This window comes from Ambystoma mexicanum, chromosome 6p (assembly GCF_040938575.1).
Source record: "Ambystoma mexicanum isolate Mex_15411 chromosome 6p, UKY_AmexF1_1, whole genome shotgun sequence".
NCBI lineage: Eukaryota > Metazoa > Chordata > Amphibia > Caudata > Ambystomatidae > Ambystoma > Ambystoma mexicanum.
The window spans coordinates 887,312,621-887,324,826 of record NC_090935.1 but is presented as its reverse complement, the minus strand read 5'-3'; the positions used below and the strand labels follow the sequence as shown (position 1 = coordinate 887,324,826).

General features: G+C 42.2%; 1 protein-coding gene across 1 annotated transcript in view; it reads right to left on the bottom strand.

Annotated features, from left to right (window-relative positions):
- The window catches only part of APC (APC regulator of WNT signaling pathway), a 1,243,184-nt gene that overhangs the window by 1,174,958 nt on the left and 56,020 nt on the right, over window positions 1–12,206 (bottom strand). The window contains exon 2 of the mRNA XM_069625497.1: window positions 7,884–7,966. The gene's annotated coding sequence lies outside the window, so the exon portion shown is untranslated. The remainder of the gene's footprint in view (window positions 1–7,883; window positions 7,967–12,206) is intronic.

The following is a 12,206-nucleotide window of genomic DNA, read 5'->3' as shown; positions in this document are numbered from 1 at the left end:
ATGCAATCCACATTTCAATGCAGAGATGTGCATGTAGGTTGATCTTTAGAAAGAAGTGACATCTCAAACTGACTAAGGGAGTACCTGCTGCCGCACCAATGCTTTTTCAAAATCAATGTAGGCCAGTGAGAAGAATATAGGTCATGGACAAAGTCTTAAATATTGCTCTAATGCATGTACACTGTATATGTTTACTCCCCACCCTTCCTCTTGGGGCATTTAATGTCTTGTCCGCAGGAGGAGACTAGGGCAGCCAGTGCACTTTCGGTACCCTCCAACACATCGCAATCCATGCAGGTATGCCAATCATGGCTGTTTTGTGCAGTAGTGTCAAGGTTAAAATACCAAACACGCATGCCAGGTAAGATCAGTCTGTTTAGTGTCTAGACATAGTGGAATGTATTTCCCCCATCACATATCCTCAAGCAATAACAACTTTTACGCTCAAACCATTTAATTTCTTGTCTCCCGGATTAGACTGTGGCGGCCAGTGTTTTCGCCAAACCCACCCACGCATCGCAGTGTTTGCTGGTATGACACTCATGGTTGCTTTCAGCAGGAGCATGCGTGTTCTTTGTTAAAGCGTGAACTGTGCTTATTTTGAATTTTTTAAAGTTTATCAGACAGTCATATCAAATAAGGAAACCACATCCAATCCCTCTGGATATTTTCACTCTGTTCTGTCTTGATACACACAGAAAGTAAATACCAAGCCATATGCAACAACAATGTAAATAATTATCGTTTTTGAACTTTTCTTGTTGTGGACTGAGACTGGCACAAGGTCATTTATACACACTCCTCATACTAAAAAATAAAATAAAAAAAAGAACACGGGGCAACACCGAGAGACTGCAATTGAACCATATTTATCACTTGTCAATGAAAGTATTTTCAGGTTGCTGTGCTGAAAAACAGACAACAACACAAACAGGGGACGCAGGCTATCAAACGACATTGACTTGGCAGATTGGATGTTGCAGCAATCAAAACCATCACCAATTGTAATCATGAAAAATGTCTATGTGCAGCAGCCAGAATTTGAGTTAAACACCATTGCAGAGCCACGGAAGGTTCTCAGAGACCACTCCTACTCTGCAAGATCCCCTATCTTGCAGACATTTACTTAAGAGAACAGAACTTAATGCAGAACAATCACTTTGCCAATCTACCCAATCAAAGTGTGATTTGTTTGTTCAAAAGACCACATTTTCCAATATCACGGATTCCATCCCATGGAAGCCAAATATTGCTTTTAGAATCTTATGAATAGTTTGAAAATATTTCGAAAAAAGTTTACCAAGACTATAGTATGCCTAGGGTAGAAGAAATAACTACAACCTGTAAAGCAAAAGAAAGTGGATTGCCAAACAAGGGCCTGTTGTGGAAACCAAAATATATAGTTTTTGAGGATTGCTTGCTGGATGTTTTAAAGATGCTGAAATGCATCAACTGGCAGTACAGCATGTGTCACGCCAGTGATCACATTTCAATACATGTAATTGGAACCAATTTAGCAATGCAAGGTGCCGGTGAAGGTGAACGCTACAGCCTTCCATGGTCTTCCCAGACTCTTCTCCTTGTGGTTTTGCAGCGGGCAATCTGCTTAGTTCATGTGCACATTTGTTTACTGATATATTTTGGAATACAGTTCATGTCAAAGAACTCCTACTTCAAATACTTGCGCAGGCAGCAATGTACAAAGTGCTCACAAGAAAAAGGATTGGGTTGATAGTCCGTGTGACAGCCTGGGATTTCGTGCCAATTTATGCACTGATTTCCAGGATATTAGCACTACAAAAATGGTAAACTTTGTGGTGGTCCAGGTTACAGAATGTACTTCCTCTGCTGCAATGAAACAGCATTGTTTTATAAAGTCAAGTGAACTACTTCAATTCAGATATCCTGAACTGGTACCCACGGGCAGACACACAAGGAAAATCACACGAGAGAGGCTCCCAAAGATCAGGCATCAATTTGGCATGTCTAAATCAATGGCCAAGAAAATCAGTGCCGCATGGGTGGGTGGGGGGGGGGGTGGAGGGTTTTGATGAAGAAATCCATTGATCACAATCAATAAGTAAACATCTCTGGTAGAGTTCTATCATTTGTGATTAATCCGAACAAATACTGGTCCACAGAGAATCACTTCTGCAGCATACTGCCTCAAACAGACATGGGGCACAGACGCCAATGCCTATCTACAACAGCACTGCATTAGAAATAGGAGGGGAGAAAAAAATGGTTGAAGCCTGGTTCGCTGCCTCTAATGGCCCTTGTGAAAATTGTATTCATCAAGGGGCTAACCAGAGATTTGAAGAGCCTTACAGGATTTTACCACCGAAAGCTTGATAGATTTTGCTTAACATGTGTCTGAAATACAGTCGCCAAAGATTTCATTTCAGCCCTGATGGCATGGAGGCGAGAGAACTCTTTGTAGTCTTGGCCCACATTGAAAATGTTGGGTAGGGAACAGGCAAGAACTGGTGCAAATGGAAAAGAATGTATTGGAGAAACGTGTTATGGATTGACCTTCGCCAAAATCAAAGCGGGGATAGCCAAGCCAAAATAATTTGGAATTGGTGTACGACTTACAATTTTTCATCATAGCAATGGAGAATCATGGCCTTCAAACCAAATATAGACCGCATGCTGAAAGCAAACTGCACACAGAACAGCCTGCCATTTTTGCAAAACTTAATAGCAGATTCCAATGAACATCTTGTATGCCCTTCTGTAGATTGTTAGTTTGTTATGATCACAAATAAAAGGCTTATTTGATCAACCAATCATCCGATGTCTTCTCTGTAAAAAATAGTTTGTGCATTTTAGTAAACTGAACTTGTATAGTTTATTTATAGATCTCTGGGTAATATATTGATCATGTACTATTAATGCATAACTAATGACAGAGTACAATGTTTGAGATGGTAGCTCCGTGGGTGAAGCACTTTGAGGTGATCTTTCTTCATGTGCAAGCCTACTGTTGTATTCTGCATTTCTTAACAGGGCAGGGCAGCAACCAAGAGTTGTCGTATGAGGCTGGGGCACTGACATGAGGTGGAAAATGGGGCCACCACATGGCTGCCTGTTAAAAAAAAAAAAAAAAAAGTGTTCCATATGGTTTAAAAAAAAAAAAAAAGAAATCATGCGATTATATTGTCACGATAATGTACAGGGCACTGCTGAAGCCATCAGCTCTGAGCCGGATGCCTGGCTGTTTGACAAGTACATTTCAATGTGATCCATTTAGTCTGTATTGTGTCCTGTATTCGCAGTAGTAGACACTGTATGTTCTTTCACTAGTATAGAGTAAGTTGCATAGCAAACCGTAAGCAAAGTTGAAATGTATATTCATAAATCAGAGTGCAATTCTAGTACAGAGGATAGCTCACTGTTAGACATTTGTTGCCAAAATTAGAGTTCATACCCCCTATGATTTTTAGACGCTCCGTTGCTTCGCGAAGGTAGGTCCGCACACAATAAATACCCTAATAAAAGATTAGTATTCATACACCATGATCACAGTAGTAAGTTCAGGCTAAATCGAGCCAACATTTCCTCTGCCTAAGGCAGATTGACGGTACTAACACCTACGGTGCTACAAAAGAACAGGCCTGCAATAGATGGCACAAGTTTTAAAAAGTAACATTTTTTGCAGGTCTATAGCTCTGTTCTAAAAACGGTTACGAATTACTAATGCATAGCATAAAGTCTTGGTCTGCAAATGTGATTAGGTAGCTAAATTCGAGACTGTGCAACAAAAGTGTTGATGCTTATATCCCAGCTTTGCTACAGGAAATAGTGAAACTGGTCAATTCATATCTCGCTCTTTAGTAATGTGATGTCCTCTGCAAAAAGGATGGTAGACTCGCTTACTGACTGCATTTGTAAGCAACGTGTCCACTTCTTTTCACGCAGGCCATTTGAGTAGAAAGTTTTTGGGATAGAAGAAAACAAATGTCACAGGCCTCATTGTGACTTATTTTCAGTTCTGCACATTTAAGACAAAACGCTTGTTTTTTGTACAATTTCAAATGTTCTTATGCACCTGATGAATAACAATCCACAAATCTGTGTTTTAAGTGATTTAAAACATTTTAAAATACCGTAGTAGACCCCAGATGAGATATTTTTGGCTCAAATCAATAATTGTTCGGGTACTTTTGTACAATGTTTTATTTGATCTAGGAGAATACGAAGCTACAAGAATTCTCTATTGTCCACGATTCTGCATTTATTTTTTTTAAAAGACTACGGTTTATGTGGTTTGTAGATTCCAACTCATATCTCCAAAAGAGGCAATTATTTTAGATCATGAAGCTAAAATGTAACACTAAATGTAAAACGCCTTGCTGCGACAAGAAGTGGGAGACCATATGGTTACGTGCAGTAATAGCTGACTGAGCTCAAATCCCAACCTCATAACCTATGTGATCCAGGGACAGCTTGTTCAGTGTCTTTGTCCCAAATCTGTCAAAACTGCCAGTCCCTCATTATTTCATATTAGCACTTAAAGGGATTTGGTTGTTGGAATAGGCTCTTCAAAAATGCATCACCCTATAAAGTTTCTTCATGAAAATAAAACAACAATGACAGTTGATATACTACAAACCACAAAGTAAATAGTTTTGTTGCTCACTGATGGCAACACCACTGGAAAAATGCGTCCTGCTTCCAGCCTCCATCTTATGCGTCTATGGTGCGAGTTTGTATACCATTTTTATACGACTACTGCTCTGTGGCCTGCCTCTCCACTGAATGAAGGACTCTGGCACCTTTAGGCTTTTGCCAGAGAAGTGCTGTTGACAACTTGCGAGGGGTTCATTAAAGAACAAAGGCATTTAACTGCAACAAATTGCTTGTAGTGACGATGGCTAGCGATGCTATGCCTGGTACACTAGAAGTAAATTCAGGTACCTCTTTAATGCTGGTGGGGGCCTTATTAATTGGGTACCTGCAAATACATTTGGGAGATACTACCACCAGTCATTGAAGCCCACCGTTGATAATTTTGACAATTTATTTAAATTAAATGATGTATAACTTTCTTGTTTTAATAAACGAGATATAAACAGTTGCAACGTACAATGCTTTCTTTGCGTCTCTCGCTGGTCAATAGCAGTTGTTGACACTTGCGGCTTTGATAAAGGCATTACATTTGGGAACACACAGAAGAGTTAATTATATCTATCATGGGCGAGACATTACATGCGCCAAACTTTGAGGAATTGTAGAAAGTTGTGACAAATACATAACTATTTTTAACTACGGTCAATAACAATGTTTCCTTTTATCCAGAAGACTGAGAACAAGAAAAACATATGCTTGATTTCATTAGTTAAAGGCTTAACAGCTGGCGAAAGAGAAACAACAGAAAATAGAATAGATAACTGTACTGCAAGTACACAAGGTTTCACATAGTGTGGCAATTCACGGCATGGTCACATAGCTATTTTAAAATAATGATTGATTAGTTGAAAAATATGTGTTTGAAAGCATTTTATTATGGACAAGGGACATCAGAATTGCTTAAGGAGTTGGGGCAAGATGAGACTTCATGGGTTACCGCGGTTATTAAAATCAAGTTATTGTCTTCGATAGACACTTTCTGCAGGCATGCGTGCGTGCACCATGGTCGTAATGGACTCATGGACTAATTCTTTAGGAAACCTTCTGCAAAAGTCATTCAGAATGGCCAAATGCTCATTCCGATTACTCTAGACCTGCAAACGCTTGTTGCCCACTTATAGTTGCAGTTATTTACAGCAACATGCTGCAAAAGTGAAAAGCAGATGAAGAATTTGCCATTCTAAGAAAACAATGTAAAATATAGGACATCCTGAGTATTCGGACTAAAGACTGAAAATGTGTTTTTGTCCTCCGTTTTGCAGATAACCTAATTTTGATCTTGCTTCGAAAAGCCACAAAGCATCTTGAATGTGAAATGACTGACTCATTCAGAGACATTCTGACCATCACACCACAGACTTCTCCATTACGTATCACTATTCAAAGCAACCTGGTTGGAGATTAGAAAGGATGGTATAAATACATGTGAAAAATGATTGCAATCCTGTCCTACTCAGATCGAATGGCGATTTGTTAATAGCAGTGGTGCACTTTTAAAAATTAATGTTCATACAAATACTTAAATGAATTAACTGCTTAATTTGAGAATCATTCTTGAAAACAAAAAGGAATGGAGAAAGTCAATGTTGCTATGCATTCTAGGGGAGAACGCCTTTCTGTTGTGACATGTGATTGCGGAAATAGGCTTTTTGCTCTGGTATGTGTCGACAAAGCAGAAAATGTTAACTCACCCCTTTGCAATTGCCCGTTAACACAAGATGGAAGTGGTGACAAGTGTAGGTCAAAGTAGTAAGTGCCTAGAAATGTAAGTGTTGATCCATAGAAAACACACTGCTAATACGTTGCTATGAGGTACCGAGTGCGTGTACTGAGGATTCCTTGAGAAAAGGTGTGGGGGGGGGGGCATTCCTTTAAGGTTTAATTTGTGTTTTAAATACATTTCTCACATTTACAAATATATGTGGGCAGGACCTATGGGGACACAGTCCATCCTCTTTAAAGAGGTCCAAGAAGCATCATACACAGTAGTAGACCAAACTACTCCCACCCACACCAATGTAAAGGATAAAAGGTGCCTGTTGTCCATAGTACAGCCCTTCCAGGCAACAAAAGCTTTAATAGTATAATCTCTCTCTGCTCAGGAATGTATTCTGCAGTTTTCAAATACATCTAGGATTGTTGTACAATCGGTTAGCTTTTAGTTTCAGACATTGGTTCATGCATGTCCTCCATCACTTACTTTGTAGTCTGTGCTAGTCCTTTTCTGATCTTGCAACAGACCAATCATACACATTAACTGAGTTTGTATACTCAAGCTGGAATGCAACAAAGTTCAGGCAACCACAAACAGATGGGCATTACAAAAGAAGCAAACATCAGATTTTGTCAAAACCGGAGGGGCTTTGGGCTAGATAAGACAGTGTGTCTTCCGGGGTGGGATCATGAAGTAGACGGAAAGCCCACTATGCAGAATGCATCAAACACACAAAATACACTCAAAAGAAAACAGTCAACACATAGAACTGTACTTTAACCAATCAGCCGGGAAACGACACTGAGGCAATAACCACCCACATCACCAACAAACATACAGATCTAGGACAACATGGAGAAAAAGAATATTAATGTCAATACTACACTTCGAAAAGGAGCACTAAACACCCCGGGACCCTTAGAGTTTTTTGCATCCAACACAAACAGGAATTTGCGACCCTAGACATCCCAGCAACAAAGAAAAGACCCACACCCCTCAGGATATCTATAAAGCCATCATAACAACAAAGTATTCACTACCTCTTCAGTCACTTCTCAGCTGCTCTATAGAAAAAGGAACTGCCACGGAGGCCTTCAAATGTGCAAACGGGAAAAACCTAACAAAAAAAAAAGAAGAATGTCCATGTGGACCGAGACGACAAAGGGCTATAGCTCAATCTCCAACGTTTCCTTCTGAGCCAAACTCCTGCACAACTTAATCTACCAACAACTAGTGCCTCTCCTTCAACCTTCCATTAACCTCCCTACTACTCCACAGAATCTGGTGCCAAGACACCACCAAAATGGCAGAAGCTGCGCTATAGAACACCCCATAATATAACAAGTATTGACAAGTGTCTTACAGAGGCAAAGTAAAAAAGCAGTATGCCTGCGGATTGGTAATGGCTAGGATTGTTGAGAGTTCCAAGTTGCCAAGCAAGAAGTCAATCAGTATGCAACAGGCATAAGAAAACTAATCTGAGGCTTCCAACAGCAATTCAGCATATTAAGTAAATAATGTTGGGAAACCTACTTACACTAGTTTTTGTCAACCCGCATGGTGCCTCTTGCTGGACCCAGGGCAGAGGCGGGCAAGTGCTTGATTTCAGATGTCCACAGCCTGAAAAGAAAGTGGAGAAGACATGAAATATACAGAACTTTTATTTAATCCACAGCAAAGGTTAGACATACCACAAGTGAGGCCATTAGAGTACATGCAGGGCACTTTGAGTGAAGCCTTCACTCAGTACACCCCCGCTCCAACCCCTGCCCCTCCCCACAACCAACTATTTTAGAAGGCCGTTCTGAAGCTTTTCCTTTCTGCTGATGGTGCTGTACAAAATACCAAAATGAAATACAAATCCTCATAAAAGGGTTATGTTCTATAAATGTCTTCCCATAGCAGCAGCAGGGCAGAATTTATCATAGCCAACTTTTACAAAAGTAAATTACAAAGCCTGCATGCCCACCAACGTTTAGTATTTTCAAAAAGGTTGGCAAGTAGCAATGAGCCAAAGTAGGTGCCGAAGACAGACAAAACTATAAACCGGACTGAGGTCACATTCAAGCGACAGAAAGCATCTGTCCTGGGGTTTGTGTTTGGGCACAAATGTGATTTATGTAACAATGCCCAATCATTATCGTGCAAACATTTGTATCCCTTCCTCCAAAAAAATGTCATAATAGTCTATCAAGACTGTGAAGATTCTCTACCATAACAGAAGCAAGAAGTAGTATGAGGACTATGTTCATATGGAACAAACAATTGGGCAATAGCTACATTTAAAATCTACACACCTAGGGTGCACACAATTAGTTTTGATCAATTGAGTGTGGTCTCTCGGATTCCTTGGCTGATGCATTGCGCGCGCATGTGTTAAGACGATTAGTGTAAGTGTAAGAATGTTCCTTCTGGTCGACGGCTCAGAGTTCTGTTGGCTGTAGCTAGTCTATAGTGGTTCAGGTTTGGTTTCACCCGTGCCATGTTAGTTTGTCATCTGAAAAGCCAGGTTTTCAGGGATTAAATGGGCCCTGCACATTCACTGGGACCCATACTCATTTCACACACACAAAAAAGCAATGCTATTGGTAGCTGGGTTTGAACCTATTCACAGATGTGAAAAGTTCTCAACACTGGCAATATGGATGTAGCAATTAAGAAGCCAGATATTACGATGTATTTGTTTTTATTACATTTTGTTAAAATGATACCAATCAACTAAAGGTTGCTCACACTAATGAAAGACTATGTGACAATGTCATTATTGTAGAAACATGACTGGTCTGATGCCATATTAGAGGGTAGGGTTTGATCAACACTAGCAAACACAACAATAGGTGTTAAAGTATTTGATGTCTGGTTGCCTTTTCAATCAATTATGCTCCAATTTACTAGATAGACCTTACATTCTCTTTACCCAGCCTAGCATCACTAACAATAAGGATTTCCAGAAAGTCAGTTTGATAATGTCTGGTTGCGTATTCAAACCCAATGTGACGGTATTTACTTGACAGTCCCTTTAAGGTCTGTCATCAGGAAGTGTCCATTTAGGAAGAAAAGCTTTTGGAGAGGGGAGGTGTTGGCAGTAATGTCTTAACCGCAGAGCCATCATGTTTACTTGGCAGCCACAGGTGACCACATTTATCGAGCAAAAAAGTGAACCCACTTGACAAAATCAGCACAAATGACATTACAGCACCTTCCCCAGCCTGTTAACCAGTTCTCTGTCTCTGGTGCAATCAGGGTCCTGCACAGGGAGCTCAAAGTATACTTTTCTCCCAAGTAACGCACCACACTGTCTCCCCATGAGCTAAAATAAAGCCTAGCATGACATGGAACAAACTCTTAACCTTTCAAGCACACACAAGAGCTCCTCGTGCAACCCCATTACATTGTGTACTGACCTTAATTTTCCAAATGTACCTTGGAAACACAACCCTATGATCACACTTGAGGACATAGTCCCTTCTCTCTTTTGTAGGACTATGGGCCAACTAACAGGACTGATGGGCACCCTTTTTTTTTAAAACAATTTTTATTTTTTAACAACACACCAAAAATTGCATTAATGAAGTCGAATTTGGCAGCAAAACATTTACAAATTGCACTACTTCGTCCCACTCACACCCACCCCCTCAACTTGAGCCAATGTGTCTATGTAATCAGCCTGCGCTTCAACCGGCAGGCCTATCGTTATCATATTATCCGTATCATCATCACTGTGATCGGGCAGGGGGGAGCCCACCATAGTTGCCACCAACTGCCTCCATTCTATTAGGGGTCCTACCTCTTCCTCCCCTCCCCTACAGACCGCAAACCAAGCAGCCGTTTCTGCCTCTGCCCATTTCAAGAGGTCCGCCCACCACAACTCCATCCTTGGCCTCTGGGCAGCCTTCCAGCACATCGCAATCCTCCGTTTGGCAAAGATGTAGGCCGGGTCCTTCATTTTGCTAATGTGCCTTAGATTGCGTGGCCTCGGGAAACCCCCCAGCATGCATGCCCAGCCCGATTCCACCTCCAGCGTGATGCCTTTTCCGGCCAAGCGTGTCTTCAGTTCTACCCAAAATCTTCCCACCTCCGGACAGGCCCAGAACATATGTAGCATCCCTGCTTCCTCCTCCCCACACCTGGGGCATCTCTGAGTCGTCTGACCACCAAACCTGGCGATCTTCCTAGGGGTGAGATATGCTCTATGCGTGACATATAATTGGATCTGCTGGAGCCTTGCATTCCGGGACACTTTTTTATGATATCTTTGGGCCCTATCCCAGAGCCCGTCTTGGGCTCCTCCACCTCTTCTTCCCAGAGTAGTCTCAATTGAGCAATTCCCTTCCCACCTTAGATCCCAACAGCTCATATATCCGGGATATCTCATGCCCACCCTCTGAAATGTCATATTGTCTCCACGGGGGCATCCGGTTGTTCAGATAGCACTTTTATAGACCGCCGGCCACTTTTCTCGCACTTGTTTAACCATTCTAGAGTAGGTTATATACTGCCCCTTATGCACCCCAGTTTCTTCTATCAGTTTCTAGAATTCCAGTGCCTCCCCTTCTTGCCATATGTCTCCCAGGGTGGCCAGACCCATCAGTTCCCAGTACTTTCGGACCCCGTGTATCAATTGAGGGTCCTCCCTACATAGCGGCACCAGTGGCACCAGCATAGAAAACGGGGCTGGGTATCCCACCATCTGCCATGCTCTGTGCCAGATCTCGCAACCAAGCACCAACAGCCTCGCCATCCTTAGCACCCTAGGCTTGGACAGCCATACTACTTCCCTTAAGAAAAAGGGAGCCGGTTCCATGCACAACAGCCTGGTTTCGGCCGTCTCCTCATCAGACAGCCACCTCGCCACATACTGCAGCTGTCCCGCCAAATAATATATCTCAAAATTTGGCAGGTTAATTCCTCCCCTGTCACAGGAATTCTGTAGTTTCCAGAGAGCCACCCTGTCCCTGGAGTTATGCCAAATAAAGCCCCTGCACAAACTGTGGAGCCTAGCGAAAAAGCGCCTAGGGATCACATGCAGGATATTTACAAAGAAATGTAACAATCTTGGCAAGACTACCATCTTTAGCAGAGCAGCTCTCCCCATCATGGCCAAGGGTAGTCTGGACCAAAATATCATGCTATTTTTGATGCCTTCTACTGCCTTCTCCGTGTTATGTTTATGTTCTTCTATCGCCGCATGGTATATATCAATCCCGAGATATCGGAACAACTTAGTGCTCCAGGGTATTGGTAATGTCGGCAGGCCCCTGGGTGGGACAAACCTGCATCTCCCCAGGGGGAATTTACTGGATTTCTTGGGGTTGAACGCTATGCCGGAGAGAGCGGCGTACTGCTCCATTACTTCCAGAATGTACTCTTCTGGGAAGCGCAGATACAATAGTATATCGTCGGCATATAACGAGACAAGGTGCGGACCCCCTGCAGTACGGATCGCTATTTCCTCATACTGTTGTCGCAGAAAGACAGCCAATGGTTCCAACACTAGTATATATAACATGGGCGACCAGGGGCAGCCCTGTCTAGTGTCCCTGCTAAGTTACCATTTATCCGATATGGTAGCACACGTTTTAACGCTAGCGATTGGGGAGCTGTATAGCATCTTAACCCACCTGAGGTACCCTGTCCCCCCTTCCATAGCCTCCCAAAGTCGTCAACAGCCAGGGCCATCTTACTGAATCGAAGGCCTTAACCGCATCAAGCAAGACGATCGCCAGTTCACCAGGGTCCCCCTTAGTTTAATCTATAATATGGTGCAGTCTTCTATGGTTATCCGTTATGTTCCCGCCTGGGACGTAACCTGTTTGGTCAGGATGTATCAGTTTACCAATGACTCACTTAAGCCTATTTG